This window comes from Elephantulus edwardii, unplaced genomic scaffold (assembly GCF_000299155.1).
Source record: "Elephantulus edwardii isolate Elephantulus edwardi_28Jun2011 unplaced genomic scaffold, EleEdw1.0 scaffold00116, whole genome shotgun sequence".
NCBI lineage: Eukaryota > Metazoa > Chordata > Mammalia > Macroscelidea > Macroscelididae > Elephantulus > Elephantulus edwardii.
This window is the reverse complement of record NW_006399866.1, coordinates 351,774-369,243: the sequence shown is the minus strand read 5'-3', so window position 1 is coordinate 369,243 and position 17,470 is coordinate 351,774. Positions and strand designations below refer to the sequence as shown.

At 42.3% G+C, this 17,470-nt stretch overlaps 1 pseudogene; it reads left to right on the top strand.

The window, feature by feature from the left end:
- The first annotated feature begins 6,512 nt into the window (after nucleotides 1-6,512).
- Nucleotides 6,513-17,470, top strand: part of LOC102868406 — a 28,823-nt pseudogene continuing 17,865 nt past the window's right edge.

Sequence of the window (17,470 nt, the reverse complement as noted above, 5' to 3'; positions counted from 1 at the left end):
AAACTAATAATATTTAATAATAATTAAAAAAAGAAAGGCTATTCCCTTAGAAAAGGACTTCATGCTTGGAAAGGTGGAGGGTAGATGAAAGAGAAGAAAACCTTTAACAAGATGGATTGACACAGTCACTGAAGCAATGGGCTCAAGTATGTCAGAAACTATGAGGATGGCATAGGATAGGACACGGTTTAGATCTGTTGTTTATAAGGTTGCTATGAATCTTACTTAATGGTACCCTAACAGCAACAAAAACATGCCTAATGTATATGAGCAGGAGTGTCACTATCCTTGCATCCAAGGAGCACCCTGGTTTCACATTTGTTTGGCAGTCCATGAGATACTCAATATTTTCTCCAACACCACAACTCAAAGGCATCAATTCTTCCTTCTGCCATCCTTATGTCTTACCTAGATCTCAGATGCATAGCAAGCAATTGAAAAGACCATGGCTTGGATAAAGTGCACCTTAGTCTTGAAACTGACATCACTAGTTTTCAGTATTCATTAGAGGTCCCTGACAGCAGATATTCCAAATGCAATACATCTCTTGATTTCTTGACTGTTGATACCCAGGATGTTGATTGTGGGTCCAAGTAAGATAAAATCGTTGACAACATCAATCTTTTCTCCATTTATCATGATGCTGGAAATAGGTCTGGTAGTGAGGATTTTTGTTTTCTTGATTTTGAGATGTGCTCTATGTTGAGGGTCGTAGTCTTTGATCTGCAGCAAATATTTCAAGTCCTCCCCACTTTCAGTGAGTAATGTTGTGTCATCTGCATAACACAGGTAACTCTTCCTCCAATTTGGATGCTACCTTTTTCTTTATACAGGCCAGCTTTTTGGATGACTCATTCAGCATGTAGGACACAGTCCTGGTACACATCTTTCTAATTTTTAAGCCATGCAGTGTTCTCTAGCTTTGTTCAGACAACAACCTCTTGGTCTAGGTATAGGTTTCACATTCACACAGGTAAGTGTTCTGGGATTCCCATTCTTTTCAATGTTAGCTATAATTTGTTCTGATCTGCACAATGAAATGCCTTTGCATAGTCAATAAAACACAGATAGACATCCTTCTGGTATTCTCTGCTTTCAGCCAAGATCCATCTGACATCAGCAATGATATGCCTGGTACCATGGACTCCTCCAAATCCAGCTTGAATTTCTGACAATTATCTGTAGATATACTAAGAAAGATTAGCCATCCACTTTTGAAATTTCAAAACTCTATAAACCTTTTGTCTTGGAACATGAAGATAAGGTGTGCAGATGATTAATCAAGGGTAATAGTCCCTTTTGTTGAATTAAACAGGTTCAGAAGTAGAATCCAGGCTATGGTTTTTGTAATTACCTGTGCTTCAGAAAGCTGGACAATGACTAAGGCTGACAAAAGAAGAATCAAATGTCTTTGAGTTGTGGTGCTGGAGAAGACTCTTGAACATACTATGAACTGCCAAGAAAACAAATAGGTTTGTCTTGTAGAGGGTGAAACCAAATTTCTCCTTCTAAGCTAGGATTTTGAAGCTCCATCTCAAATGCTTTGGGCACATGGCCAGGAGAGACCAGTCCTTAAAGAAGGGCATCATGCTTGGAAGGGTGGAGGAACAGCACAGGAGAGGAAGACCCTGGGTGAAATGGGTTGACTCAGTGACTGGGGCAAAAGGGTTTGGTGTGTCGGAATTAGCGAGAACGGCTCAGGACAGGCAGAGTTCAGAGCTCCTGTACATGGGTCACAGGCCACTTGATGGCACCTAACAACAGAAGCAGAAAATGGGATTCTCAGGATTAACAAGGAAGAACAAACTGATAATGCAGCTCCTCTGTGCTGTGCTAGATGGAAACCCAGACCAGGCCAGCAGCAGAGGTGGCTGAGAAGCAGAGACCCACAGGAAACAGAGCTGAAGGAGGACTGATGCTACCCAAGCTCCCTATTTTGCTTTTCTACCTCTCTCTTCTCTCTCCCCCTTCTGCCTTCTCTCTTTCCCTCTTTCCTTCTCTGCCTCTCTCCCTCCATCTCATTTTCTCTCTCTTATTACAGAATCAACTCATAGCTGACTGCCCAGTGGGGTTTTGGAGGCTGTAAACCAAAGGGGATGCCTTTTCTCTTCTCTCTCCCTTGTATGGGTGATGAGTTCAAACCGCCAGAGAGGTGTGGCCTTTGGGTTAACAGTGCATTATCCTATGTACTTTTTTTTATTTTATTAAATTGTATTAGTTTTAATGAACATTTACAGGGATTTTGGGTTTTCATTCCTTCATTGCTGCACCATTCTCTCTACCCTCCTCCCCAGTTTGTTCTTCTTCCCCGCCATCCGAATGTCTGTTTTAATTGTCCAATTGCCACAGTGCTTGTCAAAGCCAGTTCTGATTAATCTCCTTTGTCGGTGTGTCCTTTGCCATTCCCTATCACTCCTCCCTGAGAGAGACTTCACCCTGATTCATAAGGAAAAGGGGATGGCGTTTTCTCTTAGCTACTTCCTGCTGAAAAGGGATGCTGTGGTTTCAGGGTGAAGATCTTCTCTCACTACTCTAAAGGGCCCCTTTGGCAGTAGGAAACACATAGACTATTATGGAGATTGATTTTGGAATTTAGATGCACTGTTATTAATTGTGCTTAGCCGTACATGTTCATATCCCTGAAGATGTATCATGGGGGGGTTGCAACCTAGAAGACACAAATTTAACTAACAAGTTATAAGTACATGAGTCAAAAATTATGGAAAAGTAAAAGAAAATATTCTTTCATTGTTTTACAAACCCTCCCCCAGGTCCCCTCCACCGTGTAGCCCTCGCTCTAGACTCCTGTGATGACAGAAATACCTAGTCACATATCTCTTTTATACAGTTTTCTCCCTCCTCTGTTTCAGTGCAGTATACATTATTGAACACATCTTATTCAATCTCTCCCCAACCCTGGGGTTAGTCCCATTCTACAACAGTGGCATCATGTACTATTTGTCCTTTTGTGACTGGGATATTTCACTCAGCATAATGTTCTCCAGAGTCAACCATTTTGAATAATATTGCATGAGTTCCTTGTTTTTTAATGCAGCATAGTATTCCATTGTGCGAATATACCACAGCTTCTCTAGCCATTCGTTTGTTGATGGGCACTTAGGTTGTTTCCAACTCCTTGCTATCCTATGTACTTTTGATCCCTCCATATGGAATGCTGTTCCCCAGTCTCCTCCATGTGAAAATTAGCTCTTCCTTTAAGCATTGGCTTCAGAACATCTCCACCAGGAAGTCTTCTGAGTCTTCCCAGGTAGAATTCATTTCTCTTTGGTTGCAATCTCCTAGGGTATTCTTTTTCTTGGTCAGTTGATAAGATCACATTTCCTAAACTGAAAATCAGACAGACTCATGCTCTCTCTATTATTATTATTATTATTATTTATACCATCAAATTGGATCTAACTGGTACAGGAGGAGATTGCCCTTCCTTCTCCAGAAGAGCATCTAGTGGATTCTAAACATGTACCTCTGGGATTGCAGTGCAGCTTCTTGCCACTAGGCCACCAGAGCTCCCTTAGACTCATGCTTTCTTATTAGTACAGTTGTACTTTGGAGAACTGGTACAGAGGATAGAAAATCAAGTCATCCAGAAATTCCGGAGCACATGACCATTGTACAAGTTACAGACCTCCCCGCTCTGGGATCATACTGCAAGTTAGCTGTGGGCATATCCTTGAAGTTCAGGGGAGGGCGGAAGCACTTAGCGAGGTGAGAACCTGGCTCCAAGAAATCCAATCCATCTCAGCATCGCCATGTTGGGTATGGTCTTCAGAGTTTGGTGAATCATAATTGTTTGTTTTGGTTTTAATGCCCCAGTTTGGAAATATCTTGGGTGAAGATACTGTTTCTTTCTTGTCTTGTCATTTCTCAGCACTCCAATGAATAGCCCTTGACATAAGCATTTTCTGAGGTCACCTCTCCAGATAGTGTAAAAGGTGAATGGAAACATGAGTGTGGAAAGCTTGAGGGTGGAAGTAGCCAGGAGGAGCTGTGGAAGGTTATTTGTAAAGAAAAAAAAAGCAAAATGTCTTAAAGTTGACACAGAGTCCAATCCAAATCTCAGAGCCCCGTGTCTGTCAGAATATGACTGCGCTCCACAGGGTTTTTACTGGCCTGTCTCATGAAGCCACCCTGGATGCGCTTGAACCTCCAACTCTTTGAGTAGTTTATACGTTAAGCATTGTGTCACCCAGTATTTCCTCTGTAAAGATGTCGTTGTGTTGGGTACCATTGAGTCGGAACTGAACCATCATAGTTGATGCTCCAGCTGGTTTTCAGAAGCAATCACACAAGAGGAGATTGCCCATCCTTCTTCTGTGGAGCTGCTGGGGGGTTGCAATGCAGGTTCTTACCATTAGGCCACCAGAGCACTCGTCTGTAAAGACAGCCTTAACAAATTTTCTCCTTTTATTGTTATTGTTATTGTTATTGTATACCATTGTTGTACACCATTGTGTTGTTATTGTTGTACACCACTGAGTCAGAACTGACCCTTCAGTAGGTACTCAGAGGTAGTAAATTGGATGGAAAGAGACTGCCCCTATTTCTCCCACAGAGCAGCTGGTGGATTCGAACTCAGCACCTTTGGGTTGTTAGTGCAGCTCCTTACCCACTCCTTACCAGGAGAGCTCCCTCTCCTCCTATTAAAACATGCCATTTATTTCCCCTTTCCTTGAGTGTAAGCCATTCTGCGACTAGTTTTCCTAATAGGAAGCAATGGAAATGATGCCTCTAAGAAGCCCGTAACCTTCCACTTTCACTCCCTTGGATCCCAGGTTCCAAGCTCAGACTATTTTGCTGGAAAAAGGGTCCACATGTAGAATCCAAGTAGTGGAAGTGGCTAAAAGAAGCCACATGTGTAACCCAGTCAACACCACATGGGACAGAAGCAGCACCCAATCAACCCAGCAGATTGTGAGAAGTACCTAACTGTTGGGAGAAACTACTGAGTTTTAGGACTGTTGTCGTATAACAGTGGGTGATTAAAACAGGAGGCTGTGCTGTGTCTGAGAATAAGAATGTGGTGAACGCCTGCTAAATGGCAGGTTGTGTTAATAGTCAACACATATAATCTCATTCAATTCTCACAAGAAATCTTTCCCCCAGTGTTCATAAGCTCCATCAAATGTAGTTACGTGTGTAAATGTGGTTAGGGACACAAAGTGACTAGAAATCCAGCCTTTTTAACCTTTGCCTCTCTGTTAGGCAAATGCAGAGGAAAGGGCCTGAAGCCTGCACCTGGTTCTTGGTTTAATGTGGACAGCCTCCGCTCTGCATGAGTCAGTAGATATTACTCTTGGTCCCATCATAGCATCTGCCAGACTGCGACACTAGGCAGAGCTTATGCGCCAGGCTTCTGGAGCTTCCACCTGGATGGCATGTCTGGATGAGCACTTTAAAAGTTAGCTAAGGGGGGTAGGAGGTTGGGCAGGGAGAAAAGTGCAACAATGAATGAATAGAAATCCAAAGTCTCTGTAAACTTTCATCAAAATTAATTTTTTTTAAAAATGGATAAGAAAAAAACCCCCAAAACGTTGGCTCCACTCCAGTGTTAACAAATGGTGTGTGGTCCTCCACTTCCTCTTCCTTTAATGGGGTGTCAGTTTTTCCAGAGCTTGTTGGAGTCTGGATGGCTGGAAGGACTCTTCCAAGCACAGCAAGCAGTACAACACACCATCAAGTAGCCCAGCAATGGTGAGTTATAGTCTGTTAACCTCAGTTTACTGATCTATAAAATGTATCAATGTTGTTATGTGCCCTTTGGTGAGAACCAACTACTCACTGAACAGGTATCAGAGGCTGTGATTTGCACAGGAAGACAATTCTCCTCTTTCTCCCTCAGAGCAGCTGGGGGATTAGAACAGCCTACCTTTAGGTTGTGGGGTACAACTCCTTACTCACCAGGTCACCAAAGCTCCCATACCCTAATTCACAAAAACAGTTGTGCAGAGACCCTGGTTTACAGGAAGGGGCGCTGTCACCACAGTGAGTTGTGAGCAAAGGAATGATCTTCCTTCCTGCTTGTCTGCAAAGGAATGATCTTCCTTCCTGCTTGTCTTTCCTTCCCAACACTGTCGTAGAGTTCCCCGCTGGACTTGGGCATCCCTAACCCCATCTGCATTTTAATGTCCTCATCTGACTATGCTGAGTGCGTGATAACAATTCTGTACAGCGAAATTAAAGAAGCCCAGTAAACTCCTAGACTGTACAGGCAAAGGCACGATTAATGCAAGCTTTGTAATTTACCTCATGGGCTCTAGCAAATCAAATCTCTTCTCCATGTCACAAATTTCTCCTTTCATTTAATCCTTTCTTCTTTCATTCACTAACCTCTTATCCAGAACCTACAACGTGCCACAGATTATGTGTTAGACTCTTAAGAACTAAGCAATGAATAAGCTTGGTAGAGGAGGCAGGCATACAAAGAAGTGTTTTCCACCAGCCAGGCAGGGGCTAAGGTGCCAAGTCTCAGGGTTCTCGGCTGGCAGCGCATCATGCAGGATCGGCCCTCGGTGCTGGGCAATCAGCGAGGTTCTCAGGGCAGCCGGTGCCCAGGAGCTGGCCACAAAAGGTAAGGAGGAGGACAGAGAACAAATGAAGAGTCAGTTTGTGTTTAGACAACAAACCAGAGCAAATGGAAGAAAGAATGTAAATGGGAACTTCCAAATGAGCTTCAAGCAAAACAAAAGCAAGCAAACAAAACCTTGCATCTGAAAAATGACAGACTTTTCACATTCCACAGGAAATGAATACAAAGACAATAAAAACCAAATCTTAATGTAGTTAGAAAGAAGAGAAAAGCATGGCTAAAGAAATACATTTACAAACATTATGCAAAAATATTACATTTCAGTGTAGCAGACAACAGTGAAACATTTGGATAATGAATAAGGATGACAGAAAAATCAATGCCTTTGAGCTGTGGTGTAGCAAACAACAGTGAACCATTGAAACATTTGGGAAAATAAAATGATTCATAGATGAAATCTTTGTTAGGCCCTTGGAGAGGAGGGAATCCCCCTTTAGACTTTTTTATCCAATCAACTAAGTTCAGGTGACTGAAGGGCTTTCTCTCCATCTGTAAGAAGGATTCCCTAGAATGTTTTTTTTTTAATTCCCTAGAATTTAAGAGAACTCAAATGAACACTTGGTCATTGATTTATATCAACTCTCCCTTTACGCTTCTTGATCACCTCCTTCTTTACTTTTGCTATCCCAGTTCTAGTCATTTGCTATTTTCTTGGCAAGAGGTGTTATTATGTAGTGTTGGATTTGAACTGACTCATAGCTGACCCTCCAGCAAGTTTCCAGAAGCTCTAAATCACACAGGAGATTGTCCTTCTGTCTTCTGTGGAGCAGCTAAGGGATTTGAACAGTGTGCCTTTGGTATGGCATCACAGCTCCTTACCACTAGGCCACCAGAACTCCCTAACAGTAACTAGCTATGATGATATACAAATGTTTCTCTGAACATGTGCCTTGGGGATCAGTGCTCCCAGGATCCTTAGACTCATCACACTCTACTCTCTCTTCTTTCTTCCTTTATCTTCTGAAGCAGGAGAAATCCCAGGTCCCAGCCTGAGACCACAGACAGTAGCCTCCAGATCTGCCAGCATCTTAGGCCTTGTTCTCCTCTAAGGCAAAGACTCAGACCTTGAAGATTGCACAGTTGGGATCAAATCCTGACTTTATCCCCCCATACTATTTGTGATCTTAACTTCCTGGCTTCAGTATCCTTACCTAGAAAGTAGAAATAGTATTGTTGTTATTATGTACCATCAAGTCAGACCAGCCCATAGCTGACCCTGCAGCAGGTTTTCAGAGGCTGTGAATTACATAGGAAGTGAGTGTCCATCTTTCTCCCTTGGAGTAGCTGGTGGATCCGAACCTTGTACCTTTGGCTTGGCAGCACACTGCCACCAGAGCTCCCAATGGGAGTGAAACCTCTCTCAAACGTCAGCATTCAGTGAGTTTCTACCTTAGCGGTAGGCCAGGCCCAGAGAAAATGCTCAGTAAACAGTACATCTCTTAAGTAGTAAGATGTGTATGGATATCCAAAGAGGGGAATGGAGGGAGCAGAGGGGCTGAAGGTAGGGGAACCACGGATTGCAGAGTGTGGTGGGTGGAGGAAGAGGGCAGAAAAAATTAGGAAAGATCCAGTGGGGATCTGAAAAGATGAGGTAATAGTGGGCATAGATCAGCGATGAATAATTTAACAAGACACAATGTACGGGAATGACTCACAGTATGAATGAAAAACAAAACAAATAGTACCTGTCCTTGCACAGACTGGACAATGTTTCACTGCACTTTACATGTGGTCACGATGTTGTTGCAACTGTTAGTTAGGTGCCACTGAGTTAACTAAGACTCTTAACGTTTGAACGTTGCTGACATTTTCAAGGTTATTCTTCCAGCCGCAGTCCATCTTATTGGGGCTTTTCCTCCCTTCCTGTGACCCTCTACCTTTCCTGGCATGATATCTTCTTCCAAGGACTGGTTACTTCTGACAATATGCCCACTATATGTGAGGCGAAGTCTCACCATCCTCGCCTCTCAGGGGTACGCTGGTTGCACTTCCTCCAAAACAGTCTTGTTTGTTCCTTTAGCAGTCCATGGGATGTTCATCACTCTTCTTCATCCTTGCTCATTATCCAACTTTCAGATGCATAGGGAGCAATTGAAAAATACCATGACTTGGATTAGGTACGTTGTAGTCTTTAAACTTACATCACTCTATGAGTCAGAGTCTATTCAATAGCACCTAACAACAACAACAATAGTCCTTGCTATTATTATTGTTGTTGTTGTTGTTGTTGTAATTGTGGAAGATGTTATTATCCCAGAGAGAAGGACAGAATGAAGAAATTTCCAGAAACCAGGATGCAGTTTGAATGGAGAAACCAGGGATGTTGAAGAGCAAGTGAAGTATTAAGTCACTCTTATCTAACTCCCTGGGACCGGGTGTCCCAGGTGTCCCCAGAGGACATCATGCCCTTTCCTGATTTGCCAAGAGGAGTGAATTATGATAACTTGCTACCTGACTTCATTAATATTTATTTGTTTGCCATTCTAGTGCTCTTAAACCCTCCAAGTTTTTCCTCTTCTTATGTCTTCTTATCAGATAATTATAGAAAAAAAAATAGCCTCCTCAACCCTTACTGAGTCCCAGGGTCTCCCACATGACTCCACCATTGAGGCTGAGGGCCTTCCGCTCATTCTTCTACTCAACAAACCAACTGCCCCAACAATAATAGCAAAGTTCAGCGGAGCAGCAAACAACAAATGCTGGTGAGGTTGTGGAGAGATTGGAACCTTTATTCACTGCTGGTGGGAGTGTGAAATGGTTTAACCACTATGGAAGGTGGTCTGGTACCTTCTCAAACGTTGGAAATAGAATACCATTTGACCCAGCAATTCCACTATTGGAAATATACCCTAAAGAAACTAAACCTACTACCCAACACGTGTATGCACACTCATGTTTATTATTGTGTTATTCACAATAGCAAAGAGATGGGAGTGTTCTGCCCATGAAATGCCCCTCAAAAGAATAATCCACATGTTTGTAAATACAAATAAGCACTTTATTCCAGAGATCCACATGTGGAGACTTTCTCCCTCCATAGGAAGGTAGCGAGGGAAAAAGCCCCGAGTCCCCCCCCCCCATAATTGCTTTTATGGGTTTTCTGGGTGCCACTGTTGGGGCGGGGAGATTAAGATCATGGTTGGTGGGTCAGGGAATCAGTTATGTGGGTTGGCTTTTGACGGGTTGACTACTTTGCCTGCCTTTACTCTTTTTGTGTCACGTAGACACTAGTTAATTCTTTACTTTGCAAGGACAGATATGACTTTACCCGGGTCATTTGTGTTTGCCTTAAGCTAAGAATTTTTATGGCCGCTTTTGCTTCTGGTGTTAATGGGGGTTTATAAAAAATGGGATTTATGCTATTCCCTCAGGAGCAACCCAAGTGTCCATTAACAAATGAACTAAAAGAAAAACTATGGTGTATTCACACAGTGGAATACCAGGCAGCATTGAAAAACAAAGAACTTGTAGTACATTACACAGCATGAGTGACCCTGGAGGACATTATGCTGAGTGAAATATCTCAGTCACAAAAGGACAAATATTGCATAACACCATTGTTATAAAACAGAAATGACATGGGGTGTTGGGGAGAAACTAAGAGAAGAGGGGATAGATAATGAACACTGCATTGGAATAGATGAAGGAAAGAACTGCTTAAAAGGAATATATGATTAGGCATTGTTTTTATGACAACAAATTCTTATCCAGAATAAGAGGGGAGTAAAAACGTGGACTGAGGGAATGGTAAGGGAGGGGGGTGGAGAGAGGAAATTGTGTAACAATGAATGAATTTTTTTCTTTTTAAAAAGAATGTTAACTGGGGGAGGGGGAAGGAAAATGCAACAATGAATGAATGAAAATCCAACTTTTCTGTAAATATTAACAAAATCACAACAATAAAAAAATGAAACAGAAAGATAAAAAGAAAAAACACACACACCAAGCCCCCACCCCAAACCAACCAGTATGTATTGAGCACCTACTGTGTGGCCAGCACTGTGGTGAGGACACAGGAGGAAAAAAATGGAGAAAGTATCTGCCTCCCTGGTGCTTAGACAAGTTCTCCCTTGCGCCAGATGTAAATCCTGCGAGTATGTGCATTGGGCCGCACAGACGTGGTCATCCTGGCTCTCACGGTGCTACGTTCCACTCCACCCTCTGCACTTTAACAAAGTCAGGGAGGAACAGGGGGATAGATTACAGCCACTGGAAGCCCTGTGGATGTGGGCTTGTCACACATCGGAAGCAATGACGGCAAGTTTGGTTCTGGGTTTTGAACAGTATCATGTATCTTTACTTATTGACTGTAAGTGTATTTCCCTTGGAGTAATGTTCGTTCAAGTCTCCTACTTCTTCTTTATTTTTAAAATTTCTTTTTGTTTATAATTTTTTTTAGTTGTGACTTTAATGCAAGTTTATAAAAAGGTTTTGTTTTCATTCATTCACTGTTGCACATTTTCCTCTCCCTGCCCCCTTGGCCTATTTTTTTAAAAGATCTTTTTGCTTGCCTTTTATCTTTTTTGTTGTGGAGTTACAGCAGTTCTTTATATCCTAGACAATAAAACCTTACCAGATACTTGCTTACCACATGTTCTTTCCCTTCTTGTAGGTGGTCTCCTCATATTCTTGGTACCTTTGAACCACATATAGCCCCTTTTAAATCAATATGGATTGGGTGCTTATTTTGCACCAGGATCTCTGCTCTGTTTGGAGGTATAAAGATGTATGGTGTTCACTTCTTCTGCCCTTAACATTGAGGAGCAAGAGACATGGAAACAAACAAACAAAAACACACAACAACAACAAAACCCAAAAAAACCCACAACCCCCGCTAAACTGTGGGATAATCTCATAGTTGTTGCCACCTCATTTTCATAGGTGGAAACCCCAAGACAACTAAAGGTGGGCTCTCTGGTTGACTGCTGAACCAGAAGTACAACCTTGGAATATACAATTTGTATTTGTTTAAATGATTATAATTGACTTTGCCTGCCTGGTCCACCACTGTATTAATTTTCTAGGCCTGTTGTGATAAACAATACAAACTATTTGACTGTATAGATCACAACAAATTGTAGCTAACAATAGAAAGAATGAGAATCCCGGAGCACTTTTTTGTCTCATGCAAAGCCTAGACGGAGACCAAGAAGTCTGAAAAGAAGAAGGGAATACTGCACGGTTTAAAACCAGGAAAGGAGTGTATCAGGGTTGTTTCTTTCTCCATACCTTTTCAATCTATATGCCGAACAGATAATTTGAAAGGCTGGGAGGTATGAAGAAGAATGTGGCATCAGGTTTGAAGGAAGACTCCTTAACAATCTGTGTTATGCAGATATCACAATCTTGCTCATGAAACTGAGGGGAACTGGAAGTACTTCCTGTAGAAGGTTAAGGACTGCAGCCTTCAATAGGGATTGAAGCTCAACATCAAGAAAACAAAGATCCTCACCACTGGGCCAATAGGCAGCATCATCATGATAGGTAGAGAAAAGATTGAAGTTCTTAATGATTCATCTTGTTCAGACCTAACAATCAACACTCAGCAACAGCAGTCAGGAAATCAAAAGACAAGTTGCACTGGCAAAATCTGCTGTCAGGGACCTCTCCAGAGCATTAGCCTGCAACGATGTCAGTCTAGAGAATTAAGGATGACAGAAGAAGACGCGACGCCTTTGAGTTGTGTTGCTGGAGAAGAGTATTGAGCATTCCATGGACTGCCAAGAGAACTAACAGGTCTGTCCAGGGGAGGATGAAACCAGGATTCTCCTTGGAGGCAAGAATTTTGAAGCTCTGTCTCACATAATTTGGTCACGTGGCCAGGAGGAGCCAGTCCCTGGAGAAGGACATCATGCTTCGAAAGGTGGAAGGACAGTGCAGGCAAGGTACACTCTGTATGAGAGGGCTTGAAACAGTGTCTCTAGCAATGGAGTCAGGTGTCAAAGATGGTTAGGTTGGCTCAGGATAGAGCAGGGTTCAGAGCCATTGTTGCTATGCTCACTCTAAGTGGTAGTCAACTTGACAGCACATAACAAGACAACAGATGATGTGAAACAGCTGGAAGTTATTCTTTCACACTCTGAACTTCACTCACTCACTAGGACTCAGAGCCAACCCCTAGCTGACCTTTTGGCAGGTTTCCAGAGACTGTGAGCACAGAGGAGGAGATTGTCCACCCTCCTGCAGAGCATCTGCTAAATTCCAATTGTGTGCCTTTGGGATTGCAGTGCAGATTCTTATCACCAGGCCATCAGAGCTCCCCAGTCTGTAAACTACAAATTAAAAATCAGTGAGGTAGGGGAGCTCTGGTGGCCTAGTGGCAAGAAGCTGGCTGCTATCCAGAGGGCATGTGGTTTGAATCCACCAGATGCTCCTCTGGAGAAGAAGGGGCAATCTCCTCCCATACCAGTCAGATCTGATTTGATGGTACACACAAAAAAATTAATAAAATTAAAAGGAAAAAAGAGTCTCAACACTGGGCCTAGTTGGCAGCATCATGATAGATGATGAAAAGATTGAGATTGTTGACAGCTTCAGTTTGTTTGGCTCTACAATCAACACTCTTGGTACTAGCAGCCAGGAAATTAAAAGATGAATTGCATTGGGAAAGTCAGCTGTCAGAGACCTCTCCAAGTCAGTCTGGAGATTAAGATACGCCTGATGCAGGCCATAGTCTTTGCAATTATTTGCTATGCATCATAAAGCTGGACAATGAATAGGGATAATAGAAGGACAATTGATGCCTTTGTGCTGTGGTGCTGGAGAAGAGTATTGAATATACAGTGGACTACTAGGAGAACAAACAAGTTCGTCTTGGAGAGGGTACAGTCACGCTACTTTTTGGAAGCAAGGATTCTGAGGCTTCCTCTGACATACTTTGGACATGTTGCAAGGCAGGATCAGTCCTTGGAGAGAGATGTCATGCTTGGGAGGGTGGAGGGACAGGGCAGGAGAAGAGACCTTTAATGAGATGGATTGATTCAGTGACTGGGGTAATGGGGATAGGTGTGTCAGAGACAGGGAGATTAGCACAGGATAGAGTAGGGTTTAGGACTGTTGTACATAGGATGTACAGACGCTATGCATCTCAGGCAGCTCGATGGCACATAACAACAATAAGAAAGCATTATTAAACGGAAATGAACTGGTATTGGCTAGTTATATAGTCTGCTATATCAGAAATGATAAATAGAAGAGGAATTTTGTCATATTCATTGTTAGAAAGAATATTTCAAGATTCATCCTGAAGAACAATGCTGTCAATAATAGGATAATCTCTATATACCTATGAAGAAGGCCTGCTACTAGGGTGCTATTATGCAAATGTATGCAACAACTACTAATACCAAAGATGAAGACACTGAGAGGTTTTATTTGCTTACCAACTTATGCGGCCGTAAATTGGTCAAACATACAATTAAGATGCATGATAATTATTGGTGACTGGAATGTAAAAGTTGGAAAGAAAGTGAAGAATCAGTAGTTGGAAAACAGCCTTGGTAATAAAAAGGATGCTGGAGAGTGCATGATAGAATTTTGCAAGATGAACTACTCACTCATTGGAAATATCTTTTTCAACAACATAAACAGCTACCATACCATGGGCCTCATAGTATATGATTCACAAGAATAAAAATATCATGGATTGAACTTTGTCCCCCAAAAATAGATGTACATTAATGATACAGTGCAGAAGCAATGTAATCATCTTTCTTGAACTGATAAACCAAATAGTTGTAAAAGGTTTAGAGTAGAATGCAATACCCTTTTCAAATGCAAGAGGAGTTCTCTAGGTTGTAGCCCACAATACATTTTATCATGTTAGAAATAAAAGATGAGGAAAGCAAGCCCAGGGGTAGAGGATCTCAGATCTCAATACCACAGAGAAATCATCTCTAGGGGTGGAGCTGGGAGGGACATAGCGTCCCTGCTTAAGGAAGTTCCTTGGTTCAGGGGAAGGTTAAGACACATGGACATCTCTAAGGAATGCCAGGCTTTTCTCTAAAGCTGGTACCCTGAATTTGGACTTCTAGCCTATTTTTTTTTAATTTAATTTATTTTATTTTTTTTTATTTAGGTTGTTTATTTTTCATTTCAATGAACATCTACAGAGATTTTGGGATTCCATTCATTCATTGTTGCACCCTTCTCCCCGCACAAACCCCTCCCCCCTCCCCCCGGACTTCTAGCCTCTTAAATTGTAAGAGAATCCATTTTTACTCTATAAAGTCATACACTTGTGGTATCTCTATAACAGCAGCACCAGACAACTCAGATACAAATCAGTACATGGATGGGAGGAAAAAGATGGAGAAACTCAATGTCTTCAATCGAAACAACGCCAGGCATCTACTACAGACCAGACCATCAACTGTTCACATGCAAGTTCAAGTTGAAGCTGAGGACAAGTCCCCCCAAAACAGTATGATCTTTGGTCTATTTTATCTGCATTGAAAAATCATTTCAAGAACAGATTTGTTGCCCTGAACACTAATGACCAGATAAGTTATGGGATGACCTCAAGGACATTATACCTGAAGAATGAAAAAAGGTTGTTAAAAAGACAGGAAAGAAAGAAAAGACCCAAATGGATGTCAGGAGAGACTGGAACTTGCCGTTGAACACAGAGTTGTTATGTGCCCTTGAGTCGCTTGAGACTCATGGCAATCCTATGTACAACAGCTCTGAATCCTGCTCTATCCTGTGCCAATATTGTCTTTGACTCACCTATCCCCATTACCCCAGTCACTGAATCAATCCATTTCATGGAGGGTCTTTCTTGCTCTGTCCTTCCACCCTTCAAAGCATGATGTCCCACTCCAAGGGTCCCTCCTTGCAACATGCCCAAAGTATGTCAGATGAAGCTTCAGAATCCTTGCCTCCAAGAGCAGCCTGGTTTCACACTCTCCAGGACAGATCTGTTTGTTCTCCTAGCAGTCCATGGCATATTCAATACTCTTCTCCAGCACCACAGCTCAAAGGCATCAATTCTCCTATCATCCCTAGTCATTGTCCAGCTTTCTGATACATAGGAAGTAATTTTGAAGACCATGGCCTGGATCAGGCACACTTTAGTCTCCAGATTTATAGCATTGCTTATCAGTACTCTAGAGAAGTCCCTGACAACAGACTTTTACCAATGCAATTAAATTTTTTTTTTTTTTTTGCAATTCCTCTCTTGATTTCCTGGTTGTTAGTACCAAGAGTGTTGATTGTGGAGCCAAACAAACTAAAGCTGTTAACAATCTCAATCTCTTCACCATCATGATGAACATAGAGTAACTAAAGTAAATGGAGAGATTAAGAGTTGAACAGTTGATTTCAAGTGCAGTTCGAGAAGTTAAAACAAAGCATTCTAATGAAACATGCAAAGACCAAGAGTTAGAAAATAAAATCAGAACACTCTTGGCATTTCTTAAAATGAAATAACGAAGAAAAAAATCAAAGCTTGAGTTACAGTGGGCAAAATATTGAATGGCATATGAAACATCAGAAGACTGAAGGAAAACACACCAGTTCAGGAGGTAGCATATTATCCAGAATCCATGGTAAGTAGGCCTTCCCTCCGTATTCCTTTCAGGGAGTGGGGGCCGTTTCTTTGGGGATTTAACTTTTTAGCAAATCTATCATTACTACTTTACCCTCAAAAAGAAGAACCAACAGTATTACAGGAAGAAGTAAGAACTAAGACAATGATGAGAAAGCAATCATCAAGTCTGATTATTTTAAAAAGAGATTGACCATGTGCTTGCTTCGACAGCACGTACACTAAAACTGCAAAGATACAGAGAAGATTAGCATGGCCCCTACGCAAGGATGACACGCAAATTCGTGTAGCGTTCCGTATTAAAAAAAAAAAAGATTGACCATGACCACGGACAAAGTGTAGGATAAATTCATAAAAAGGTCAAGAAGACTATAAAACAAAATCTCACTATCCACATATCATATTTCTTGACCTTGGTTTTTGGTGTTAGGTTTGAGTGGGTTAACTTTCCTCCTGGGTAAAAGACTTTTCTCCTTTGAGTAAATGACTTAGTCTCCCAGAGCTTCCTTTTTTCACCTGTCGGTTAGGACAGTAACAGCTGTCCAGGGTTGGATTTAAACCAGCATCATGGGTCTTAATGGTCCAGGATCAGTGTTTTACAGCTGAGTTAGAATAAGAAGGGAATGGTGAAAGAGGGAAGGATGCTATTTGGAGTTCTGGCCTCAGCTACCTTTTCTTTGATTTAGCAGCTATGTTTCCCTAACTGCAAGGTATCTAGAATAAAATGCGAGAACTGGGCTCCCAATCCTAATCTCAGGCAGCAGAGGATCAGGTAACGAAGATCAGAGTGTGTTCCACCCTCCCCCCTTTTGTTTTGCATTCACACAGACACCGTAACACGCCAGAGATCGGCTTTATTGTTTTTTCATTTGACAGAAATGGTATAAAGTATCTGTATTGTGCAACAACCTTGCTTCTTGATTTAACAATGTATTATTTCTGCTTCCTTCCTGTGCATATATGATGTACATATTTTAACAAAATCCGGGCTCCCAGCCAGTCTGGAGGCGCTGCAGTCCCAGAGAGGGAGGGGGCGGACAGTCAAGCTCCCTCCCCCTTCATCCCTCCAGGCTCCCAGGTCCCAGCCCCCTCCAGCCCGGCCTCTTTCCTCTGTCCCCTCCCCCGACCTCTCTCCTTTCTCCTCCCAGCCCCCATTTTCCCGGACCCACTCCCTTTTCCACCCCAGTGCCCTCCCCCAGTCCTTTCCCCTGCCCCAGGGCCCCTCCTTCAGAACCTATCCTAGTCCCCCTTCATCTAGGACTTCTCTACCCACTAGGCCCCTTCTCCCCCACAGCCCTTCTCCGAACTCCCTTTCC